The 26,110-nt window shown below is 38.8% G+C and overlaps 1 long non-coding RNA gene across 2 annotated transcripts in view; it reads left to right on the forward strand.

Moving 5' to 3' along the window:
* Nucleotides 1–26,110, forward strand: part of LOC131399714 (uncharacterized) — a 180,125-nt gene that overhangs the window by 31,939 nt on the left and 122,076 nt on the right. Inside the window, exon 2 of one of the 2 annotated variants that reach the window (XR_009217206.1) lies at nucleotides 11,093–11,223. The exons of the other annotated variant lie outside the window; for it this stretch is intronic. This is a non-coding gene — a long non-coding RNA (uncharacterized LOC131399714). The remainder of the gene's footprint in view (nucleotides 1–11,092; nucleotides 11,224–26,110) is intronic. 2 annotated transcript variants of the gene reach the window in all.

Consider the following 26,110-nt stretch of genomic DNA (forward strand, 5'->3'; position numbering starts at 1 on the left):
CTGAACTGTTTCTCTTGTAAGTAGCTTATAGGTGAGCAGTGCTCTTTTTATCCAGTCCAACAATCTCTCCCTTTTGATTGGAGTGTTTAATACATTCATATTTAATGTAATTACTAATCTGGTTTGATTTATGTCTGGCTTTGGTTTATTTATTTACTATATATATCTTGTCATATTTGTTCCTCTTTTCTACCATTTGTGTTAGGAAAATTTTTTAGTGTCCTATTTTAATTACCCTGTTGATTGTTTAACTACATTTTTGAGTTGTGTTTTAGTAGTTACTCTAGAATTACAATATGCATTTTTAACTTATTAGAGTCTACCCAGGTGACGTAATTCCAGCAAAATATAGCAACTTAATTCCAAGTAAAATGTAACAATTTCCCCCTAATATACCTCTATTACCTCATCATTTTTGTGCTATTGTTTTCAGATATATTACATATAAGGATGTTACAAACCCACACTAGAGTGTTATAATTATTGCTTGATCTAATGTCATTTAATTTAAAGAAATTATAAGATAAGAGAAAATATTTTATGCATTCTTTCATAATTATCCACATTTTTACTATTTCTGGTGCTATTCTTTTCTTATGGATTCTAGTTACCGTTTGGTGTCACTTCCTTTCAACCCTAGGGACTTCCATTATAATTTCTTGTAAGGCAGGTCTGGTAGCATTTATTTCTCTCAGTCTTTGTTTACATGGGAATGACTTGACTTTGCCTTCATTTTTGAAAGATAAGTTTGCTGGATATAGTATTCTTTGTTGACTGTAATTTTCTTTCAGCACTTAGAATATTTCATTCCATTGCCTTGTAGCATCTATTGTTTCTGTTGGGAAGTTATTTATTAATCTTATTGTTGTTCTGTGTATGTGATGAGTTGTTCTTTTCCTTTTGTTTTCAAGGTTTTCTGTTCTTCTTTGGCTTTCAGCAATTTGGCTATGCTGTGTCTAGTTATGAATCTCTTTGTACTTATCCTAATTGGGAATTTTTGAATTTCTTGGATCTGTAGATTGATATTTTTAAATGAAATTTGGCAAGTTTCTGTCAATTATTTCTTTGAATATTTTTCTTACCTTTTATCTCCCTCTTATTCTGGGACACAATTACAAATATTTTGTTGTGCATGATGCTGTCCCCTAGGTCTTGGAGACTCTGTTAAATTTTCTTCAATATTTTTCTCTTTATTTTTCAGGATGGATAATTTCTATTCAGCTATCATCAAGTTTATTGGTTATTTCTTTTTTGTGTCAACTTTCAAATTTACATTTTGTTTATTTTTTAATAATTTCTATTTCTCCATTGAACTTTATTATTTGTTAAGTCATTGTCACCATATTTTCCTTTAATTCTTTAAACAAGGTTTCCTTTAATTCTTTGAATATATTTGTAATAGTTGCTTTGATATCTCTCTTTGCTGAATTGAACTTCTGGGCTCACTCAGAGTTAGTTTCTTTTGACTACATCTTAAAATCTCTACATATAGGTCACATTTTTGTTTCTTTGCAAGTCTCAATTGTTTTGGTTTGAAACTGGACATTTTAGATAATATATTTAAGAAATTCTGAATTCTGATCTTCCCCTTGAGGGTTGTTGTTACTGATTTTGTTTTGTTTTGTTTTTAATTGCTTGTACTTAAAAAAGCTTCCACTCTTTATTGATGAATTTTTGTGTGAGGTGGTGAGTGCATTCAAAATTCAGGCATTTTTCTAATTTGTTCCAGCTTTTCTTTTCACTAGGCCCTCTTACTTCTTTCTTGCATAAGAGCACAGCCTCTGTCAGCCATGGTTGTGTGCAGATTGTGAGCTCTCTCAGGTGATTACTGTGTGTTCACACAGTCTCTAGGTTAGCCAGGGGTATGTGGTATAACTGGGCCTTGTTGGGTCTCCTCTGCATGTATATGTCACCTTAGCCAGAAATATGTGGAGAAATTACCTAGTCTATCTATCATTCTCTCATTTCTAGGATCTCCCTGTTAAATTTCTAGTCTCTTGATCTGCTGCCTTCCACAAGTGGAATCACAACTCAGGCTAGCATGGCTGTGTGCTTTGCCTGTTCATTTTCTACCAAGTTTTCTATTTTTACTAACAGCGCAACTGGGAATGGAGTTTTTGTGCTCTGCTCAAAAACAAGTTAGCCCCGGCCAGCAGTGAAGTTACCTGTTTTGATGGCCAGCTCTGCCCTGGTATTCCACCATCTGAGCTGTGAGAAGAGATGGAGCAACCTCAGACAAGAATGCCACAGATTCCCACTCTTCTTACCTGATGGTCAGAAGCTTTTCATAAACAAACACTTCTTAATTTGTTTTTTTCCCTTGGTTGGTATCCAGAAAGCTTTGATGATTGCTTTTGACAATTTTGTCAGTTTTTTAGCTTTTTTTTTTCCAGAGAGAGTTTGCTGACGTCTTTACTCTGTCATCACTAGAAGATCTGGCCCCTGACTTCTTGAAATGGTAACTAACTGCAAAAGCCTAGGAATGATTCAATTTAACTGAAAATTACTAGACTCAGAATGGTTGGTTACCAGTGGCTACAGATTCTTTGTACTTCATCTATCAAGAGGTGAAGTCCATGTTTGTCTTCTACCTTCCCACCCACCCTCAAAGTCCCTTGAATCTAGGAGGCTTTGTGAAAACTTTGATTTATAGAATACAACAAAATTGACTCTCAGCTAATTTCAGGGCCTATGACAAGATATTGGCAACTCTCATCATTTTTCACTTCCTTGTTACTGTGTTGTGAGGGAGAAGCAGCACTGGGGAGAGGCCTCATGGAAAGGCACTAAGATACCTGGCCAATAACCTCAGCTGAGCGCCACCTTGCCAGCCATTTGAGTAAGCCATCTTCGAAGTGCATCCTCTAGGCCAGCTGAGCTGCCCTGTTAACTCAGTCTGTAGCAGAGATGAGTCCTTCCTGCCAAACCTTTCCTACATTGTAAATTTGTGAGCAAAATAAATGATGATTGTTGTTTTAAATCACCAAGTATCTGGGTGGTTTTTACATAGCCATAAATAACTGGAACATTAATTTTCTGCCTTCTTGAGGAATGGGAGTTGGGGATTAAAGCTAAGAACAGTTATTATAATATCCATTTATCATCTACCTAGCAAGTAAGATTTTCATAGCAACAAAATTGAATGGTAAAAACATAACCTGAAAAAAAAAAGGCTGTGTAAGTAAAACTTGTTATCTTGCATGGAAGGTGGCTATGATATCGAGGAATAAAGAATTTTATCCCGGGGATTGTGGAGCTGAGGGGGAGGAAGCAATGAGAGAGGAAGGAGAGGAAAGCAATCAGATGTTTTTCTGATTACCCTTGCATGGTTAGTTTAGTGATAAAGAGAAGCAGCTCCAAGCACATGGGTGGCAGCTCTTGCCCTACCATCAGTTTGATGCCTGTGAAGAGCTCCCTGGACAGGAGGTTTCACACCAGCACTGAGGTTTAACCAGCAGGGTTAAGAGAGCAGACCAGCTTAGTAAAGGAGAAAGAGAGGGCCTAATTTGCACTTCCATTTCATCTCCTTTTGTTCTGTATGGCCTGACCACTGAATTGAGAGTCAGTAGGCCTCCTCTAGAGTCCAAATGGCCACAGCAAGACAACCAGAATAGAGGTTAAGGGTGGCCCACCTAGGCGAAGGACATGATGGAAAATATGGCCAAGTTTCAGAGAGGCTTAGAGACTCCACATGAGACCATGGTATCCAGGAAGATGCTCCTGGCCTATAACCAAGCCAAGAGAGAGAAAATGATGCCATGAGTGGTTCTTGCTGCAGATTCCATCAGCAGATGGAATCAGTACCACCTCAAAGCTCATCAGCTACTGAATGGCAAACATGAGGCAAAGCTAGGGGACTCTAAGTCCTCTACACCCTGAGCTCATGTAAGTCCCTTTGCCACATACGTGGACCCCATTTTAAAAAGGAGTCAAAGAAAGAGAGTTCAGAAATAAGAAAATTTGGGTAATTAACCCAATAGATTGGGCACATCTAGAGGGTTTAAACTATTAAAGCCAACTAAATTGATATCTACATTGGATATTGGTAATTGGTAATTTTCCCATCTCATTATCTAGTGGATGGAACTCATGTGGAAGACTAGAACACTTAAAGATGAAAATATAAAAAATATATTTTTACTGCACCTCCCAGTTATCATGTGAGTATATCTGAGTCCTTGCTACATATATGTAGCAAGATAACTTGACTGAGAATTTAACAGTGTTTTACATTCTCCTGGAGGCATTTCATGAAGGAGTATGGCAAGTATTTTCCTTCACATCTCATTTCCCCTCAACCTCAGTTACCATTCTGTACAATCAAGCCTTTAGAGACCGAGGTCATAGATTACTTATCTTACTTAAGAAAAGATGAACAGATTTTCATATGGACAGTATAATGTAGTGGTTAGGAGCATAGACTCTGGGGCCAGAATGCCTAGATTTGAATTCTAGGTTTGTCACTTACTGGCTTAATGACAAGTCATCTAACCTCTCTGTGCCTCAATAGTCTCATTTATAAAATGGATACAATAATAGTACCTCTTTCTTCATGTTGTGATTATTAAACAAGTCAATGCATTTGAGGTGCCCACATATAGTAAATACTATTATTGAGCTTTGCCATTATTGTTATTTTTTTTGGAAAACCTGGGCTCCTTGAGATCATAGACTGAATTTTCCAGCCCTGAAAGATGATGAGGCTCTGTTGGAAGGAGGTGAAGGGGCAGAACATGGCCAACGTGTAAGAGAATGTTGCTCCCTGTTACTGAGGAGTGAAGAGCGTGGTGAATACATGGGAAATAGCGAGTTCATGTCTCCCTAGCAATGTCAGCTTGGTGGTGGGCCCATGATGTGGATGGAGGAGTGGCCTGGGGAATGAATCCCCAAGAGACACTGCTTTGGAGCTGGGCAGTGGTCCCAGGGTCAAGATGGCTATTGGAGAGAGCAGGGTCTGTGAGTGGCAGAGCTGCCAGCACAGCCCTAGACCATGATGGCTTAAAGTGGAGAGACTCTAACACAGAAGCATATGCCCCCCAAACATGGCAAGTTTTCCGCTATACAGGCTGGTGGAGCTCAGAACTTGACGTAATTTGATTTTATAAATAAAAACATGATTTTTCTTCTCCCTTAACATCAAGGAGAAAATTAATAACCACTGCTTATAGCAATGGCCCAAACTAGAATGCATTTGACGAGATGACACTTTTGAGATACCATTGAGCAGTATTCCATACAGTGTTATTTTTAGGGAGATGTCTTTAATATTGTTAATCAATGTTTTCTTCTAAATAGTTGAGAATACAGATTAAACCATACTTTTGTGACTGAATCTTTTCTTAATATTAGTTCAGAAGGAAAAAAGAAGGAAAATTCCCACTTAAGAATGTAAATGAAGCCCTTATGCTAAGTTTATAGAAACCAAGCCTGAAACCAAAATGACATCTGTGAAGTTGGATAAAAAAATCTAATTCAAGAGCTACAGGGTGAATATCATGAGGTAGGGAAAAACTAATGTAAATTTGTGAATTCTTAGAGTTAATAAGTCTGTACTCTTGGAAAAGTACAATCACATGCTCATTATGCTGCCCTGTGCTTTCATTTCCTGACTGGGAGTGGAAATTATTCTCTTCAAACTAAGTTATATGGGAACAGGGTCCCAGGGAATAGAAGTCCTTAGAGCAGCAATTTCTCCCTAATATGAGAAAAAATATAAGAGAAGCAGATTGAGTAAGACACACTCCCAGAGGAAATTGGGAGCATTAAGATAACAACTTAAACTTCATTAAACTGTAAGAAAATGTTTATTTCTTTTGAAACACAGAAGAAAAGCACTTTTAATGACCTGGGATTCCATCTAGCACCTCTTTGCTATTTTTGCATACATTTTTTCCAAATTTTAGCTGGTAGGCAAAACTTTTATAACCAATCACTAATTTCCAAAGTAAAAATGGCCACTGTCTAAATTAGTGGAAGTGTAAACTCAATCATTGTATTAGTGATATTAGCAATAAACATTTGTAATTACACGTTGTGATAAATTGTAAGGACTATTCGGGGCCAGCCCAGTGGTGTAGTGGTTAAAGTTCAGTGTGCTCCACTTCAGCAGCCCAGTTCAGATCCCAGGCGTGGACATACACTACTCATCAAGGCATGCTGTGGCAGCGATCCACATACAAAATAGAGGAAGATGGGCACAGATGTTAGCTCAGGGATAATCTTCTTCAAGCAAAAAGAGGAGGATTGGCAACAGGTGTTAGCTCAGAGCCAATCTTCCTCACCAAAAAAAGAAAAAAATTTGTAAGCCATACTGGTTACACACACACGCACATACACACTCACACCCCGCATACAAGGTAAAAGTTCTCAGGAACTTGGTAATAGCCACACCATCAGCATTCACCAGGAGCCCAAAATATTAACACACACAGTGCCTTTCTGAGTCAAGTTTGCACAAAGTAACAGTGATATTTTTAAAACCTAATGTGGAATTCGTGCAGGAATGAGCGCCATAAGAGCATGTCCACCAGAAATTCATATCACACTGACACTATAAGGTTAAGTTTAGTGGGAGAACACAATGTCACAGAACTCCAGAATGCTTCTGAGCTCTGCTCTCATGCACATCAAAAAAGTTTTGTTTGTAGAGCAACATTGAGCATCTCAGTGAAACGTCATATAAGTGAACACTTTGAAAGAGTACGTACATTAAGAAAGGTGTGTGTATATGTACTTGGGAGGCATGGTCCTCTTACAAGGGTTCATAAGATTCTGGATATATTGTCTTACTCTATTTCATCATAGAACTAGATGGCAGATATTTATTAATGAGTCATGGTTGGTGAGAAAGGCATCAAATGGTTTGATATAAAATGATAGACATGAAAATTATTTATAGTGTCTTATATTGTATATTTCATTCTTTATGTATGCATGCATGCATGTGGACTGTGTATTAATATATAGGCATTAGTTAACTGATATTCAGTTATATTAATAAATAATTTTTCATAGAAACATAAAAGTAAGTAGAATCCTGTCACAGCTATATTCTTATTTGTAGCTCAAAAAAGGCTTTGACCTATAATCCAGGTGCTTCTAATTACCTGTTAAAAATTATAGCTAGTGTCTAGAAGAAAACAAACAGCTTGATATAACCTAGACCTTGAAAATGACAGCAAACATCCTAGCAATAAACACTATTACAAAGAAACATTCAGTATAACAATGATTATTTTTGCCTTAAAAGTTGAAACAGAGAAACAATGTTTTGTTACCTTGGTTACAGCAAATTCTGTTCAATATGCCTTGTTGGTCTCTGAAGGGACTTTGTGTATGTATGTTGGTGATTGTGGGAGGTAGTCATACAGAGAAGTTGATATATTTTTACAGATTTTTTTTGGTTCTGCTATTGAGTAATATTTTGTGTAAAGCCGCTGTCATCAATTAAATTAAAACATACTTATGCAAACATCACTCCATATAAAACCATCCCTAGGCATACCTCTGTATATTTCTCAGTTACCCCCGAAGACACAGCCTTTGGCGGCAGGAAAGGAAATAACAAGGAGTTTTGTGGTCAGCATGAACGTTGAAAGTGGCTCTACGTGCTTCGATCCCCAGCTGTGGGATGTGAGAATTACTAGGATTGAACAAGCAGAGAAGAAGCTTTGACTGAAGTTATTTCCTCTTTTATGCTCTTTCTTGGCTTTGGGAACAGGGAGGAGTGAGTCATCCTTGTGTGGCAGGGAGGGGATGGAAGTGGTGAAACATAAAAAGGGCCAGAGTGTAGAATTCCCCTTCTTCCTCAGGGAAACTTACATCCTGGGGTTATTGGCCAAGAGCGTCTCCATGTTGAGGAAGCAGCCATTTGTCAACGAATAAGAGGCATAAACTGTTAAGAGAATCAAAAATGTTTATTTGGGGTCTTGGGAATTACAGTTCGGGAGACACAGATTCGAGTAGAAACTCGAATGTGCTCCGAGGAGAGCAAACCAGACAAGGGTTTATGAAGGGAAAAAGAGATAAATTCCAGCAAAGTTACACAGGTGGTCTTACAAGATTTGTGATTGGTGCTGGCAACAACCGTCGCTTCTTGGCTATACGTGATTGGTTGCTAAGGCCGTCTCTAAGAGAGAAAGTTCTTATCTACAGGAATAAGCATATTTCTTGGAAGAAGGTCAAGATGACAACAGTGAAGCACAGTTCAAAAGTTTATATTGCACCTGAGTAGAGGTGTGCATAGGCCCCACTTCTCTAATGGCCCCCTTGCTCCATTTTCGGTGCCCCTGACGTATGTGACTCCATTTTGTAATTAACTTCCACACAATTGATGCCATCAATCTTCGTTTCCTCATCATCAAGTGATACACAAGGTTCAATTCTCCCTACTGTGGAAGAAAGCAGGAAAGATGTTCCCTTTCTTCTGCTGCTTCCCCCACCTCCTCATCTGCAGCCTCAGAAGATCTTGCAGGGAGCCTGGTGCAGAGAAATAGGCGACAGACATGGTTAGCTGTCCTAGGGCAACCAGCCTCCCCTTCTTTCTTTAGTTACAAAATTCTGAATCTTACTAAATTTTTTTTGAATCATTGACAACCCTATAAAAGAACTATATCCTCCAGCTTCCCTTGTAGAAGGACTATGTCCTCCAGCCTTCATTGTAGCTAGATGTAGCCACACAGCCAAGTTCTGTATTATGGGATTTGAGCATAAATGGTGATTGTAACTTCTGAGTCATGTCCTTAAAGGAAAAGAGCATTCCCGCCATTGCCCTTTTCTCTCTTTCTTCTAATGAGAACAAAGGCTTGATGTCCAGAGCTGAAACAGTTATCTTGGACCATGACATGGAAATCATATGTTGAAGCTGGCAGAGCAACAAGTTAGAAGAGGCCTTGGTTCTCGGCTATCAAATCTCTTTCCTCGTCCTAGACTGCAATGCTCAAACTTTTTATGAGTGAGAAATATACTTGTAACTTACTTAATGCACTATCACATTGGGTCTTTCTGTTACAGAAGTGGGGCTACAATATCCCAAAAACTTATACATAGTTATAGCAGAGCTTCTCAAACTTTAATATGCATAGGAATCACCCAGGGATCATGTAAAAGTGCAGATTCTAGTTCAGGAAGGGTGATGGATAAATTTTATGTGCCAACTTGGCTAAGCTACGGTGCTCAGTGGTTTAGTTAAACATTAGTCTAGATGTTGCTGTGAAAGTATTTTATAGATGTGATTAAAATCTACACTTAGTTGACTTTAAGTAAATGAGTTTCCCATTGATAATGGCATGAACCTCATCCAGTCAGTTGAAAGCCTTAGGAGCAAAAAAATGTTTCCCAGAGAAGAAAGAATTCTGCCTCAAATCTGGAACATGGAAATCCTGCCTGAGTCTCCAGCCCACCCACCCTTCCTATGAATTTCAGGTTTGCTGGTTCCCACAATTGCATGAGCCAATTCCTTAAAATAAATCTCTTTATATACACAGACATATACACATATCTTATTGATTCTGTTTCTTTGAAGAACCCTGACTAATACAGTAGGTCTGGGGCAAATCCTGAGATTCTGCATTTCTAATAAGTTCCCTGTGCTGCTGATCCGAGCACTGTGCAAGATTCCAGAGACCTGGATGTCAGAAAACACGTGTTTCAGTCTAGACTTTGACAAAAATTTCCTGTGCTAGGTATGTCATTTAATGCACAGATCTCATTTCCCCATCTCTGAGGTGAGAACGTTGGACTAACTGACGTCTGCACCCCTTTCAGCTCTAATACATTATAACTCTGTGATCTTAACCCTCCAGGCAGGAGGCCCTGGTGAGAAGGTAACATAGAGCTGATGGCAGGGCCCACACCAGACGTGTGTAAAAGTGCATGGCCACCACGCATGGAGAGGTGGCACTGCTTTCCTGGTTGTTCTTCCAGAGGGGACATTTTTAAGTGGTGTGGGTGGCCATTCAGCTTGTGACTTCTTATACTCAGAAATCTGATGCCTAAGGAAAGATGGTTAAGTTTTCTCCTTTTGATTAGGAAGAGAAATTCAAGGGCTTGATCTCTTTTTCCCAGGAAACCCATTTCCCAGTGCAAAGGACAAAGGCGAGTCTAGTGACATAAAACAACCGCTTTGTGTTACTACTTCCTTACACATTATACACATCACATGTGTTATAATCACTTTGTAGAATGATCTTACAGATTAGAGAGATACATTAATGAACTTCCTTCCTTCCCAAACCTGGGCATCAGTAGAACTTGGATTTGGAAAATTTTAATAATAGCATCATTATTTGAATTATTCTTTATGAACAATGGCAAAGAGCTTTCAAGTTATATTCTGTTAAAGTTGTCCTTCTCTTTTAATGCTCTCATGCCCTGTAAACAAGCCTGTGTTTTAGAATCAGATATTCCTTCTGACGGTGTGACCTGTACCTGTCTGTACCTTTGCTTTCTCAAGTCCTAAATTGAAAAGAGGTTTGTTGTTTTCCTTCGGAATCATAACTGAAATGAAGCTGTAATCATTCTTTAACTGTGGGACTCTGTTTCCATCTATAATATAGAACATTTATTCTTAAAATAGGCACGTTTAAATGTACAATATATTTCAGTAGCCACATAGAAAAAAATTTATTGGGGGATTGCAACTCCTTCATTTTCCCATTGTCTTCATTTCCCATCATAAAATGGCATGAATCGTACAAAACGCTAATAGATTGTTTACTGATGGTGCTGTGGTTAGGCTTAGCAAAGAAATAGTGCTCTGGGAACATATATTTACTCACTTGAAATGTGGTTTTATATATATGTGTGTGTGTATATAGATATATATATATATCTCTATATCTATATACACACACCATATGTTGGAGATAAATAGTTATCTTATCTTTTACCTGAAACACTGTAGGGGGTGTTGTGTGTTCATGTCAGTGTGAGTTTGTGTATGTGTGTGCTCATTTGCTATGTATGTGTATGTGTGAGTGTGCCCACAGGAGTGAAGTTGGGGGTGGGGTGGAAAGAAAGGTGCCAATCTCTCCTTCCTGTCATGGGATCTGAATGCAATCGAAAGCTCTAAATCACTCCCTTATTTTCTCAGCGTCAAGCGCTTTTGATCAGAACTGGGAACCTGTGGCTGCCTCTTGCTGAAGCACTTTTCATTCTCAACATTTGAGTGTTGGGGCAGAAAGAGAAGTGAGGGTGCAGGGGGAAAAAAAGAAGGGAAAATCGGTGAGTGTACAAAAACTTGCATTTTTCTCTATTTGAGCCCATTTATTTCCATTTTAAACTGCCCCTGGAAAGGAAAAGAGGATAAAAGCTTAAAAGAGAGACAACTTGGCTTCAGTGTAGTCTGTTCGTCACCTACCATATTAGTATAGGCCTATTTGCTCTAAAGGAGGTTGTCATAACCTTTTATGAACTATCAATGATTTATTAGAAACCCTGACGGGCTTCCTTCTACAAAACACAAGCAGCATCTCTCATAGTGTGACAGAAAGCACCATGGCAGTCTGATTTGTGGTTGTTCGGGTGTTTGGTTTTTAAAATTATATTTATTAACTTTACAAAGTGTTGAGGGTTGAATGAATGTCAAAGAACAAATACATCTAGCTTATATTTGTTGCATGTCTCCTGGCTTGATTTTCATTATTGAGGAATGACAATACTCGGGAGCTACTGGCAAGTGAAATCAGACCTTGAGAACTCTGGCTTAGCTTGGAGAAGAGCTTTTGTACATACATCAGAGTTAGTTGTGTTGTTTTAAAATGGTCAGAGCATTGCGAACTGATTTTCACCAGGAATTAGCTTCATTTGGTGGCAGGATTTATATTCATCTACTTTTGGCTGTTTCATTCCTATTGCACTGTTGGTCTACTCAGAATGTGGGATCAGCTGCCTGTCTTTGGCCCTCTGTAGAACCCTGACAATATAATGGACCTATTCTGTAGTTAATTCGCGGTGTCTGGTGTGTCTCCGGCAGTTTAACAGATGGATCTCTAGTCAGCCTCCTCTCAAACTCTTTATTAAATATTTATAGAGCCAGATTGCAAGTAGACCCAGCTTTGCCCTTGGAGTTATGTGCACGGATCTCTAGACCAGGGAAGATATCAACTCAGTCAGCTCAGGGAGCAGAGACAAAATCCTTTCTCCAGGAAGTTTCTAGAAGCACATGGAGTAGTTTTACCTTATACACGGTGATGAGATTACAAGTACTCCAGCAGTGTTCTGTAGAGTAAACAAAATGTTATCTTGAAAATACAAAGCTATTATTAATGTGGGAAGATAAAGATGACCACCAGTTTTGTGAGTAAATCTGAGTATTTGGGGACAGGTTTTATCACTCCATGAAAAAATGTGCAAATGAGTAATGGCGCCTTTTGCTTAAGTAGTACATATATATATGGAGAGTTGCCAGGAGAAAGTGCTAATGAGATGAGTTTGTGAAAAATGAGTAGATTTGGAGATTTAAAAACACTTAAAATAAAATATCATGCATTGGACATGTAGAGGAAGGTGTTAAAATGAAAATGCCAAAGTTGTTCAAATCTTTAACTGAATCAAGGCCGGGGTGGGGTGGGGGCAGGGGAAGGGTTGCTGAAGATGCTCACTCAGGCAGAGAGAAGTCCTGGTGCTCTCAGAGCGAGCCAGTCTCTGCAGACCAAACGGTGCTTGAGTTAAGAGCATTGGGCTGTAGATCTGTGAGAGGAGACTCGAGTTACAAGATGTGCTGCAGAGCTGCGGGGAAAAAATGCCAAGACCACAACCTTCGTGCTGCATTTATGAGTCACATAATCATTGGGCTTCAGAGGACTTCGTGAGGTTCCAGTCAACCTCCTTCTTTCTGGATAGTCCCCTTTGAAATTATCCCAAAGACTTAGAGACTAATGTGGGGAAATGTCACTGCGCCAGATTATAACCACATACTTAATTTTAATGCCACAAGATAAATTACTCACTCCATCCTTCAAAGGTATTTCAGTGGTTGCAGGAAATATTTCAAGTTCTTCTTATTTAAAGTTTTAAATGACTGTGCTAATTTGGCAGCATACGAAACCATGAACATCCTTTTTAATTGGTTAACTCCTTGAATGAAATCAAGTTACAGTAAAACAATAAATGCACTTTATGGTAAATAATCTTACTATTATAAATACTTAACTTGCTGCTTTCTTCTTGCTAAGAAAGTTACTAACCGTTCTTCCATGCAAAAAGATTCTTCTTTTGTTTTCAGTTCTATTGACTTAGCTGTTTGTTGCCAACATTGTAAAGTATGCAGGGCACTATGTTAAGAGCTGTAGAAAGATTTTAAAAGAATAGATTCTCGACCAGTCCTTGGATTTGGGGGAGTTTATATGTATTAGTGGGGTAGGGGAGAGGAAGTATGAATGGAAAGCCTCAAGAGCATGTTTGTAGAATACTGAGTTGGACACGGCCAAGGGTACAAACACGGCAAATGCGTGTTACAAGCAGATAGGGTTAATCAGGGTTTTTCTTAGAGATGTGTTGATATTCGTATTGTACTGAAAATGATGGTTGAGTTTAGTGTTTCCTACATTAGTAGGAACTAATGAGTTTTGCTGTTAACAATATGTAAGATAGTGCTATGGTCTGAACGTTTGTGTGCCCCCAGAATTCGTGTGTTGAAATCCTAACCCCTAATGGGATGGTATTAAGAGGTGGGGCCTTTGGGAGGTGAATGGGTCATGAATGCAGAACCCTCATGAATGACATTAGTGTCCTTATAAAAGAGGCCCCACAGAGCTCTCTAGCCCTTTCCACCGTGTGAGGGTACAATGAGAAGTCTGAGACCCAGAAGAGAGCCCTCACCCAACCATGCTGGCACCCTGGTCTCAGACTTCCAGCCTCTAGACCTGTGAGAAATAAATTTCTGTTGCAGTAAGCCACCCAGTCTGTGGTATCTTCTTACAACCTGAATGGACTAATATGGGTAGGACCCCTGAAAATACTCTTCTCTTAGAGTATGACGTTAGCATCGCAGCTCCAGGGCTTGGTAAGTCAGAGTAGGTGTTCACTCTGACTGTTACTATGGAGATGATTTCAGCAGATACATGTGCAAGGTTAAGAGCCTCCTCACTCAAGCATATCTACAGGAAATGCTATATTTTGGGAGAAGGCCTGGTGAAGCATCAGCAATGCAACACCAGACCTCTGTTGACAACACGCAGTTCAGACGGCCCAGGAACTCAGGTTGCTGTAACCACACCTGTAGTTTTTCAAGGTTGCCTCACTGGAGCAATGGGCAGGTGGATACTGCTCTGTGTCTCTATCCCCAGAGTGAAAACTTCACTGCATTATGTAGCATCAAGGGCACTTGCCCCTTCTGGAACCCAGTTCTGAAGATTCCTGACCATATTTGTTAAGCTGAGGAAATGGCTTCATGGATAACACAGCACAGGGATGCTGTGGGGTCCAGACACTGGGCCTTGTTTGAAGCCTTCTTCCAATCCCTCAAAGGACATCAAACAGAAGGATGAAGCTATGTTATATGGCATTTGTATCATTGTATATAAATTCTTGGAGGTAGAAGAACTGAAGATGATCACAGCTGCCCACACTTGAGATGTGTGAGAAATAATGAAAGAATAGCATATCTATTAAGTCTTCAGAAGGAAAAACAATAGGAAGTATGATCACACTTTAGGATTTGTTTTGGGATTACTTTGGGTTTTTATTTGTCTTTTTACAAACATAGCCTCGTTACAGAGGAAACTTCTGGATCTCATTTTGAAACAGAGGTGATATCTGTCTGCTACATAGTAAGAAGACCGTTGTGGGAAGCCAACTTTATTGTCCACAAAATCAAAACAATAAAATGTAAAAAGCATTTTCTTTCCTTCAGTTGTTAAAACTCATAACCTCCAAAAAAGTGCGTTTCTTATTTTTCTTGTTTCAGAGTTCACCAACTCAGACAGACTGAGCTAGGCCATTACCGTTCTCATCAGCTTAGATTTATATGACGCTCACATTGAAATGAACATCTGGACATTTAGAGAAAGCATTTCATTTGCAGGCCCTTGTAGCATTTTTTCCCCCATATTTGGAATGTCCCTTTGGAAAACAACATAAGTTGGAAAGCAACATCCAGCATAAGAAATATTTTTTGAAGCATAAATTATTAGAAATAGGGTTGTCAATGAGAATTTTTATTGCACACAATAAAGGCATAAGTGGGATCATAAAACACACTACAGAAATAAAACCTATTGACTATTTGGGCTTTATCTTGCATCCAGAGAGCCAGTGAACATAAACTCACATGTGACTTCCAAGGCAACTAGCTGTAACCACAGTTTCCACTGTCTCCAGGCCTAAGTGGAGATTTTCAGCCTGGATAAGTATTTCCTAGAGACATTTGATCCAGGTGCTTTGTGCAGTAGGATTGGTGATTCAGTGTGTGGCATTTAACAATGTGAGTCAGAATTAAATGAATGTCTGTTTTATAGTTGGGGAGCTAATGGAAGGGCCACCTCTTGGATGAGTCATTGAACACAGATCCTTCTCTGGGCCACTTGCTAAAGATTGTGCAATCATTTTCATGAGCAGCTAAAATGATAACCTTGATGTTCTGCCCTTTCTAAGTTCAGATGATCAAGCTGTTCATCTCTGTTTCCCCAAAATAGATTTGAGCTACAAAACTACCTTTCATCTTCATTCATTCTTTATTTTTCTGTGTGTATGCTGTATCTTATTCATTACATGTGAATAATGCAGTTCTTATATTTTAACTCTTAGTAGATTCTGCTGCAGATAAAATACAGCTGTTATTTATAATCCCTCTTTCCTCCAAAAATATTTGAGGCAGCTTAGACTAAAAGACACAGATAGGTTAAAACTATTCAAGCCAGGGCAGATGAATGTGATTACGGGCTATGCCAGGTCAAGATAGCTATACCAGAATTTATAGGCAAAAGATCGCTCCTGAAACTGAGCATCAAACTTAGCTTTGAGCTTCCTGAAAATTATTTTCAGCATATATCCTTTTGCCTTTTTTTTAAATGTCAGTGTCTGCATTAGTATCTTCTGTTTTAGAATATAAGCTCAAGAGGGGCTAATCCCACCATTTAGCACGTGGTTTATCAATCCCAAGGCACTTGTTATGGAGGAACAGTTGTAGTCAGAATATAATGTGAAGAGTGGGTAAGTAAGGCAAGAACTCAAAGAAAAGGAGAAGTAATCACTTATGTCTGTCCTCAGTGAGCTCACTGGTCAGTTAGATAAAACAAATCACATACTTGAGAAGTCTCTTATCACAGAACACACAAGCTAATGAATGTTAATAGAATCTTAACTGGGGATATGAATGAGAGAAAATATAGCTCTTAATATATGTATGGCCTGATATTTGTCTGAGCAACTGTAAGTGAGAAGCAGGCTAGTTTTCAAGGGAAGACTTTTGCTCCTTATACCAGGCTGATGCATGGCTGCCCCAGGACAGCTACCACGGAGGTATCCTAGGACAGTCTCTGCTTGGTTAGAGTGGCCGAGGCACTGTCTGTGCAGATAATAGGACTAGGCTCTATTTAACCTACGCATCCCTGTGTAATCCAAGAATTAAAAGAAAGAAGGAAAAAAGATAGGGCGGCCTGGTGGCGTACTGGTTAATTTCGTGCGCTCCACTTTGGTGGCCCAGGGTTCGCAGGTTCGGATCCCGGGCACGGACATATGCACTGCTTATCAAACCATGCTGTGGCAGGTGTCCTACATACAAAATAGAGGAAGATGGGCACAGATGTTAGCTCAGGGCCACTATCCCTCAGCAAAAAGAGGAGGATTGGCAATGGATGTTAGCTCAGGGCTAACCTTCTTCACTAAAAATAAAAAAGAAAGAAAGAAAGGAAGGACGGAAGGAGAGAGGGAAAAGAAATTTTGGCCAACTTCACGCACCTCTTATTATGCCAATGTGAAAATCATTTAGGTAAATTTTTTGTGTCACTTTTTTTTTCTTTTCTTAAACTTAATTGGCATAACAGAGTTAGGGATTGTTGATGTTTCGTGGAGTGATAATCGTATATATCTTTCCTGTGTTTTAGGAAGTAATTTTTGAAAGTAGACAAAGGAGTCAGACAGATAAATTATTAAGTTTACTATCATCAAAGCTGGATTGAGGATGGCATAAATATTTAGCCATACTAGGCTTTCTGTCATTTTCCCCAAGCCAGACCATGATATGACGCAACTGAGGGACTATTTGAGTCTGTGGATGAGGCATACCTACCCATATTTCTGCCTTATATCTCTGCCAAATTTGGGACAAAGAGAGACGTTGGTCTCCAGATCCATCTTAAGAAGACAGGCCTGGTCCTGGACCAAGAAAGAAGAGAGTGTCAGAAAGGAAAGCAAGGGAAGGGAAAGCTTAGTGTTGCAAGATGACATCTCTCATCTCATGATCATCCAAATCTTCACTGAAGTCTACAATGCTCTAATTCTTTTGTATGAGTAAATTTCTCATAGAAATTAATAAGAAGGCTGACTTCTGCATTCTAGGATCAAGGGCTAAAATAACCTTACTACATAAAGGCAGCTGTGGTTGAAATTAGGTTATGTAAGGATCCTGAATGTATTAGTCAGCACATCTATCGGTATGTAAGCACTGAATCCATAGACTCTTATAAAAGTGAATTTTTCTACAGAGACTCATGTACCTATTTACCCTACAGACACTAGGCTAATTCCTCAGGGGCCTGGTTAGTACGGCATTACATCAGAAATACAATAATAAGGCAATAAAGTTACCAGAATTTCCTTCTAAAGTATGGCATTTTAAACCTCGAAGCATGAATAGAAATGGAATAATACTCAAAGTTTTTATCAATTTTCACAAGTTATAACGGATATACCAATTATTTTGTATAAATTACATTACCAATTCTAAAAGTTGCATAAATTTTTAAATTTCTGGAAGGAAAAAGTGTTATGATTTGACTTGCAAATACTTTTAGCAAACAAAACAAGCTTTAGACAGTGACAAAAATGAGAATAGAATGTATACAAATATGAAGTGTTATTTAACATGCTGGGATAGCTAAATCTTGTGTGAAGCTGAGATGTGTGCATGCAAGAAAATACCAGTTTAGCTACTATTGTTTGCAAACTTTGTAGTTACACACATAAATGTGTCTTCCATTTGTACTGTCACCAGCTTAAAGTGGCTTCATTTAATCCATCCTTCATTATTACAACCAACTTCTCTCAGGTACTCAAACTCAACTCAATCTCAATCTCTTAAAATACTCTCCCACCTAAAAATGACGAAAGTATAGTGGATCCCAATGGCTTATTGTGGCTTCTAAACATCAGTCATTCAGATAACGCATTGTCTGAGTCCTTGTCTGATTCTGAAACCCTTTTTATTACCTTTGTACTGGAACCTTGGCTGGATACACAATTCATGTGACACATTTTCTCTCTCTTCAGAACTTTGTAGACTTTCCTTCTAATCTTTTAGCCTTAAATGTTGCTGTGTATGTTTCAAGGCATCATGGTTTTATCTCCTGGTGTGTGACTTGGGCTATCTGGAGGTAGACTGGAGAAGTCTTTCTTTACCTTATGATATTCAATAGTAAACCAGGATATGTTTTGGCTTTGAGTGTTCTGAATTAATTTCGCCTGGATTAGAGTGTATTTTCTTTATCTTTAGTTATTTTTCCCCATTATTTTATGGAAATTTTCTTGTTTCATATCCTTTAATATGTTTTTGGTTTTATGGTTGGGCTTTGTTCTTTAAGGAGCTGGTTACTTAAGTGGGCTCATCTTTATCTGTCTTGAACATTGTCTTTCTTCCTTTCATTTCCTTCCTTCCTTCCTTCTTTCCTTCCTTCCTTCCTTGTTTCCTTCCTTTCTTCCTCTCTCCATCTTTTGATATCTTTTTCTGCATTTTCTATATTTGTTTTGATTATTTAAAAAATCTCTCAATTTAGGGTAAGAATTTTACTTTTGGCCCTGTCTATTCTATTTCTTCTTGTTTAAAATTTATTAACATGTTCCATAATATTGTTGCTTTGGACATCAATTTTTCTTAATACTGGATTCTTTCTTTTTGTGTTTTTCCATTTTATTTTTTGAATCCAAATCATCTTATTACATTTTTCTATAGCAACAAAGCATTTCTGGAGAATTTTTTTTTTCTTTACTGTGCTATGCTTCCCTTCATACACAATTTTTTCTTGACTCTTGCATGTTTTTTCCCCCTGCTTATTACTTATTACTTATTGATGGATTTTTTTCTCCTGTAATGTCTTTGAATTGTTGGCATACAGGTGCTTTTTTTGCTGAGGAAGATTAGCCCTGAGCTAACATCCATGCCAATTCTCCTCTATTTTTTTGTATGTGGAACACCTCCACAGCCTGGCTGGTGAGTGAAGTAGGTACGAGCCTGGGATCCGAACCCTCGAAGCCAGGCCACCGAGGCGGAGTGTGTGGAACTTGAACCACTTGGCCACGGGGCTGGGCTTACACAGGTTCTTTTAATCTTGTTTATACTTGATGTGGACTATTTGGTGTAGATTATCTGATTTGCTGATTTTGCAGATAAAACGCAAATAAATTTTCTTTTACTCCTTTCTCACCACGGTTGATCTCTGTTTTGGTTCTTTTTCCTGGGAGCTACAATCTGAGAGCATGGGAAATGACAATGAGCAAAGTTGAGGTTGTGTTGAATATCTTAAACCATGGTCTGCTCTAAACAGCAAGATTTTCATCTCATTTCTATTCAGATTATCTTCTATTCATTGTGAACACCTGTAAACTTAACTATCCCCATTTTTCACATTTCCTCCTTTTCACAACCCCTCCCAGGAACTATTACCACTACCTGTCAGTGAGAAAAAGAAAAACTCAAAGGTACAATCTCAATTTGCTTTTCCAAAGTTTATCAGTGTTGTTGAATATCACCAGTATGTTATTGACTGAACATTGTTGTTTCTAGAATATTAATGAAGGTTTAGAAGCCAATTAAGTTACTCACATGGCTTCATACATTCTAGAATCTTCTGTTGCTTCATTTTAGTTTCTTATTAATTTTTATTACTTCCAATTGTACATCTTTCCTTTTTGATTGCTGCTGATGATTTATTTTTTTAATTCTTTTTTTTAAAGTTTGTTCATTTGGGAAGGCAGAACATAAAATGGAAATGACGTGATCTGGCTTCACTCTGCCGTCTGCCGTCTTTGCACAAACGTTCAACAATCAACTTTTACTTCTTTATTTGCAAACTTATCTAAAGGTGTATTTATTTTTAAAATTTCAGCCCAAAATACCACTTAGACCAGTTGCATGTTTATTACCTATTGAATAAAGTGATTTTTCTTCTTTACTTATCCTATGTTACAGCTTTCTGATTTTAACGTGAGCTACAGTCTCATATTCAGAGTGTGTTGTGTAAGTCTCTTTGCACTCTGTCCATATGGTTTATTGTTTCGCCAAATTTGATCATGGACCCTGTATTCCTTGTTTTAGAAGTCTTACACTTTTTCATTTGCTGCTTTCATATGCTGATTTCATATCATGCTTCAAACTCGCTCATTATGTTGTGGAGGTTTTTCCATTATTCTGTGATATAATAGACATTGAAATGTTGTAGATAGAGATGAGATGAGGTTTTATTTAATTAAACAAAAATAATGACTTAGACCATGTCATTGAAAAGCAGAGGGAGGTATTGTGGGAAGCCCCAAAATATAAGAGGAATACTAAAGGTTGATTTAAGAAGAAAAGATAAACAAAGTTAAGGTCAGAATCTTTATTTTGAATGATATTAGCAAATGAAGAAAACTAGTAGAATCAGTTATTTTTCGTTTGTGTAGCTCATAAGAAATGTTAAGTTGTCATGATTTTTTAGTTTCTCACCTGGTGACCTTGGCTTGGTTTGCACCCTCCTGGTCAGCGTTGGCTCCTGGAGGAAGGATGAGCACTGCTGAAGGTCACAGGCTGGGTATACAAGGGCCACGCTCATTAGGGGCAGGACAGGGAGGAGTGGGGAGGCTCTCCAAAGGTAGTAAATACACTTCAAGTTTGGGCATAATAATGATGGAATTGTTACCTGTAAGTTATTTGTGCTTTTTCCTTCATTTTTCTAATATTTAAGATGGTTGAACACAAGTTTTTCCTATTGCATAACCAGTTACATTTTCTACTGAGATTTGTGGCTTCTGTTTTTGAGAGGAAAAACACCAGGAAATATGCAAAGTTTCCTTAAGTGAATAATCTGAATTGTAGAAAGGATCCACTGACTTCTTTCTCAGCAGTGATTTTCCATCTGAGTGGCTCCTGGGCAGTCAGTGCATAAAGCCATGTTGGTGCTGGCTGGGTGCAAAGTGCCTTCTTCTGAAGTTGCCTGCTTTGTACTGTTACCTGCCTACAGCAAAACAAGGACACTCCAGTGGAGAAGTCTCTTTAACCAAATATCAAACAAATTAACCTTTTAGTGCGTTCTTAGGAGCCTCTCAAGAGAAGCAAGACTCCAGTGACATCACTGATGGCAAAGGTTAGCCTAAAAGTAAAATGAAATCATCCGGCTAGGCAGGCCCTGCGGGAGAATCAAGCCTTGTAATTAGATCGAAGGCTCCTAGGAAACGGAGCCCTGTTGCAGGAAGAGTGTTTGCAGAAGCTAATTGGGGTAAGCGTTTGCATCACTGCCTGTACACCGCATCACTTACAGCCTTGAAAATAGCTGTAATGGTGTATGGTGACTGAGTCATGCCCTAATTTTAGCAACCTAGGCAGAACATGAATTACACCATGAACATGCGCTTGAATTTGTCCTATTGTGACTTAAGACTCCAGGAAGATTCCAGGCCTCAGATTGGCTGAGATTGGGGGTGTTTTCTGAGCGTTGCAGGGATTGGGGGAGCCCTGTTCAAGCAGATGCTGAGAACTTTGCCCTGATGGCTGTGTCGATTTACCTCCATTCTACCTGGTGCTTTCTCAGGCTTGTCATCTGATTGGTGTCTCCTCACCTCTCTCATCCTGCCCTCCACTGCTTTTTTTTTTCAAAGCGTGGGGTCTGTAACTGAGCCTAGTAATTGTTCTAAATGATTTCTGTGGTGAATTAATGAAAAAGAAATCTAGTTATTAGGCAAATAAGCCATTTTAGCCCTTTTGGGCTACTATAACAGAATACCACAGACTGGATGGCTTATAAACAACAGAAATTTATTTCTCACGGTTCTGGAGGCTGGAAGTCCAAGATCAGGGTGCCAGCAGATTCAGTGTCTGATAGAGCCTGTTTCCTCACAGAAGACCATCTTTTTGCTGTGACCTCACATAGTGGAAGTACCTAGAGAGCTCTGTGGCGTCCCTTGTATAAAGGCACTAATCCCATTCGTGAGAGGTCTACTTCCTAAAACCTCTTATCTCAAATGCCCCACTTCCTAATACCATCACCTTTGGGTGGGGTGTGTGAGAGTTGTTATTTATTTTGGTAGTCATATTATAATGACACTAACAAAAACAGCTAAAATTTTTGAGAACTTATTGTCTGCCAAGTACTGTGCTAAATACATTATATGGTGATGTCATTCAAAACTCTCACCAACCTGTTGTATGCTCATTGCACGGATGAGGAAACTGAGGCATGTGGATGCCATCCCAAAGATGCTAACACAATAAATAATTGTTCATCAAAGAACCACAGGGAGAGACTCTAAGAACAGGCTCGTCTCCCGGAACTGTGCATAATGATAATGAGTCCCCCATTGTAATCATATCACTAAAGCTATCCTAACCCAAACCCTCCTCTTGAAATCACAAGAAACCCATTTATTTCTCATATCTGGATCACTTTTGCATTCAGCACTAGCTAATCTCTGGTCCTGTTTCAAGTCAGAATCTGGATATTATTTACCATCTGCCTCCAAGGAACACACTTGCCAAGTCCTTTAATTTGCTATAATTGGCAGGTTTTCAGTGTACATAATTTATATCAAAAAAAGCTATCCTGAAAAAGAAGATTAATTAAACCATTTCTTTTGGGTCCCTAGAAGTGCAGCGGTTTCCAAGAGGATGACTTTAAGGCCTTAAGGTCTTCTGTGAGTCTATGCTGTCACAGCTGAGCACATTAAAAATGTATGTTTGGTTGGTCCCTGGTGCCTCTGAGCTGGTCAGAAAGATGTCATTGGCACCTGGGTAATATCACAAATACTCGCTGAATTAAGCAGCTCACATTTGCATTGGAGTCTTTTGTTCCAAGCTTTCCAGACACGAGACACTACTAGACTGCAGTATAATTTATGGATACCTCTGTGTTGGCAATTCTGTCACTGATATGATAGGAAACACTAGAAAAAATACACCCAGATGTACAGAATTCTAAATAGAGTGAGAGACCACAAACTCATTCAGACAAGCAGCACATGTGGGTAGTAAACAGACGATTTACAGATTTTTTTTCCTCTTTCTCTTTCTCAGTCTTCCGCTAAGCTCATGGCCCCAAATGGGGCATGCCCTAGGCCTTGTGGAGGCATTCTGATCCTTTCCCAGCTTCTGGACGATGCCACCCTGGGAGTTTATTTCTTAATCCATGCCTATCAAAAGTTGGCAAGTTTGTTCTGCATTCTAGGGCAAGAAACTTCTCTGTGTGCCACCTTTTCCCACAGTGGTTTTGTGATTTACCAGTCTGTGGGTGGATTACATAGACTAGCACAGGAATGAACGTGAAGTTGTCACATATTTTTCCTTTCCTGGAAGGCCTGACTTCTCATCTTTGTCTAGTTTTTCCCCCAGTTACCTTCCAAATCTCAGCTCAAATGTTGCCAGCTTGTCCCATCCCATCTTGACCCCAATTGATGAAAGCGCCCTCCCCTGAGCTTCAGAAAATATACCTGAAGCTTAGAAATAAGGCGAAAGTGTCCCATAGAAGCAAAGGCCACCCAAGGATTAACTAGAGGAATGTAGTTGGGTCATCTCACTGTTTGCTGTTAATTAAAAATCTCAGACGTCCTGAAGTTGCATGTTAACTTGTAGCTTTTCGTGTAGTAGAAACGCAAATAATTTCTGCCAAGTGGAACAGAGAACTTCAAAGGTTTATGACCCTGTTGGACATGAACCAGTTTTGTATCCACCCATTAATCTATCCCAAGAATGTCTCTAGCTAGCTAGCTTCTGAAATGCTCTTTGATCTGGTCATAACATCTGACTCATTAATTGAATAAAAGCATGTTCATTCTGTAGAGGTGTGGGAGTCCTGGTTTTCAACTCCAGTAGATCCCAGCACTCCCCACACTCTTCTAGGTTGACTTGTCTCCCTTGGCCACTGAGGTATAAGCTCCATGACGGCAGGCTCCTGAGGAAGTTTCTTTGAACTTGGAACCCTCAGCGGGCAGTGCAGCACCTGATGCCCGAGTCACCCAGTAAGAGTGTGTTCTATTAATAAATGATTGTGTAGTTTAATTCTGAGTCACTCAGTTGGTCCCTGCATCATTGTTCCAGGTCAGTACAAGGACTCTATCGCCCGAAGAATAGCTTCTATTTTGGGAGAACATAGACATGGAGTTAGAAATGTCATGAAAGTCTTTTGCAGGACTTAATGAACTCTACGTAGTAGTTTTAGTCTTAATCCCTCTTCGTTAGTTGGATTTTGCTTTGCAGTGTCTTTGGATTAAGAATAGGCAAAGTTGGGGCTGGCCGGTGCCACAATCGGTTAAGTGCACACTCTGCTGTGGTGGCCTGGGGTTCACTGGTTCAGATCCCGGGCATGCACCGACGCACCGCTTGGCAAGCCATGCTGTGGCGGCGTCCCATATAAAGTGGAGGAAGATGGGCGTGGATGTTAGCCCAGGGCCAGTCTTCCTCAGCAAAAAAAGAGGAGGATTGGCAGATATTAACTCAGGGCTGATCTTCCTCACAAAAAATAAATAAAAAAGAAGAATAGACAAAGTTGCTCAATACCCTTCTAAGCCAAGGCACTTTGCAAGGACAAGTGGAAGTTTGAAAAATGGTTTTACTTGTGTTTTTTTTTTTTTTTTTAATGTTACCCCTAGTCATTGTGGCGGGCTAAGAGCATAAGGGAAGTTGTGCTTTTCGTTTTTTTAAAGGATACTTTGACTCTTTGTAAAAAAAGCAAATTCCATATAAAGCAGTTCCACACCCAACTTGAACTTATCAGCCTCTTCTGTATGTTAGGCTTTAAAAGTAAGTATTTACCTAAAAACATTGATAGACATGTAATATGCAATTATCTGTATTGACTTATTGATCTGGATGATCAAATCAGAACCAGAACTAATAAGATTTTATGCATATATAAATTTTTTTCTTTAAAAATCTAGAGGAAATTTTGTGTATTGCCTTCTTGTTCTTTTCTTTCTCCACAATAATACATTTCCTGTCAAAGTACTACCCCTATTTTGTTTCATTTTGTCCACATTTAAAAAGGTACTCAAGAGAGTTCTGAAGAGGAATAATGACTAAAATAATAGTTTTCAGAAACTCATTTGGAAATCATATCATGTGTTAGAGAATTAAACATGTTTCCAGTAGGTATACAGTATTTAAGACAACAAAATTAAGGTAACTACTCATATTTAAGAACATAAACATAACCAGATTGGTTGAATTTAAACTCTATCCACTGTCCAGGAATTGTAAACAAAAGAAAATTTGTGGAAGGCCACTGACGTTGGCCATCACAATATTGTTAGGGTTGCGCTCTAGACCAGAAGGTGGCAAAATTTTTCTATAAAGGGACAGATAATAAATATTGTTGACTTTGTAGATCATAAATGTCTGTTGCAACTACTCAAGTCTGCTATTTTAGCACAAAAACAACCATACACCATGCCTAAACAAATGGACATGGTCGTGTTTCACTCAATAATACTTTATTTACAAAAACAGGTGGGGACCTGGATTTGGGCCATGGGCCTTGGCTTGCCAATCTGTGCTCTAGATTGTCCTCATAGCTCAGTTTTCTCCATTTGGTCTACAGAATTAAAAGGTCACTATTCTTGCACCGTATTTTGCAGTTATGAGAAAAATATCCACCTAAATGGCTTTGATCAGTAGAAGATAAGACAACTGTATGTTCAGGTCCTTTTACTGAAGAATCTAAATCCTCTTTTAAGAAAAATAGGTATCAAAATGCTTTAAAAATACATATTT

Source organism: Diceros bicornis, chromosome 39 (assembly GCF_020826845.1).
Source record: "Diceros bicornis minor isolate mBicDic1 chromosome 39, mDicBic1.mat.cur, whole genome shotgun sequence".
In the NCBI taxonomy this organism is placed as follows: domain Eukaryota; kingdom Metazoa; phylum Chordata; class Mammalia; order Perissodactyla; family Rhinocerotidae; genus Diceros; species Diceros bicornis.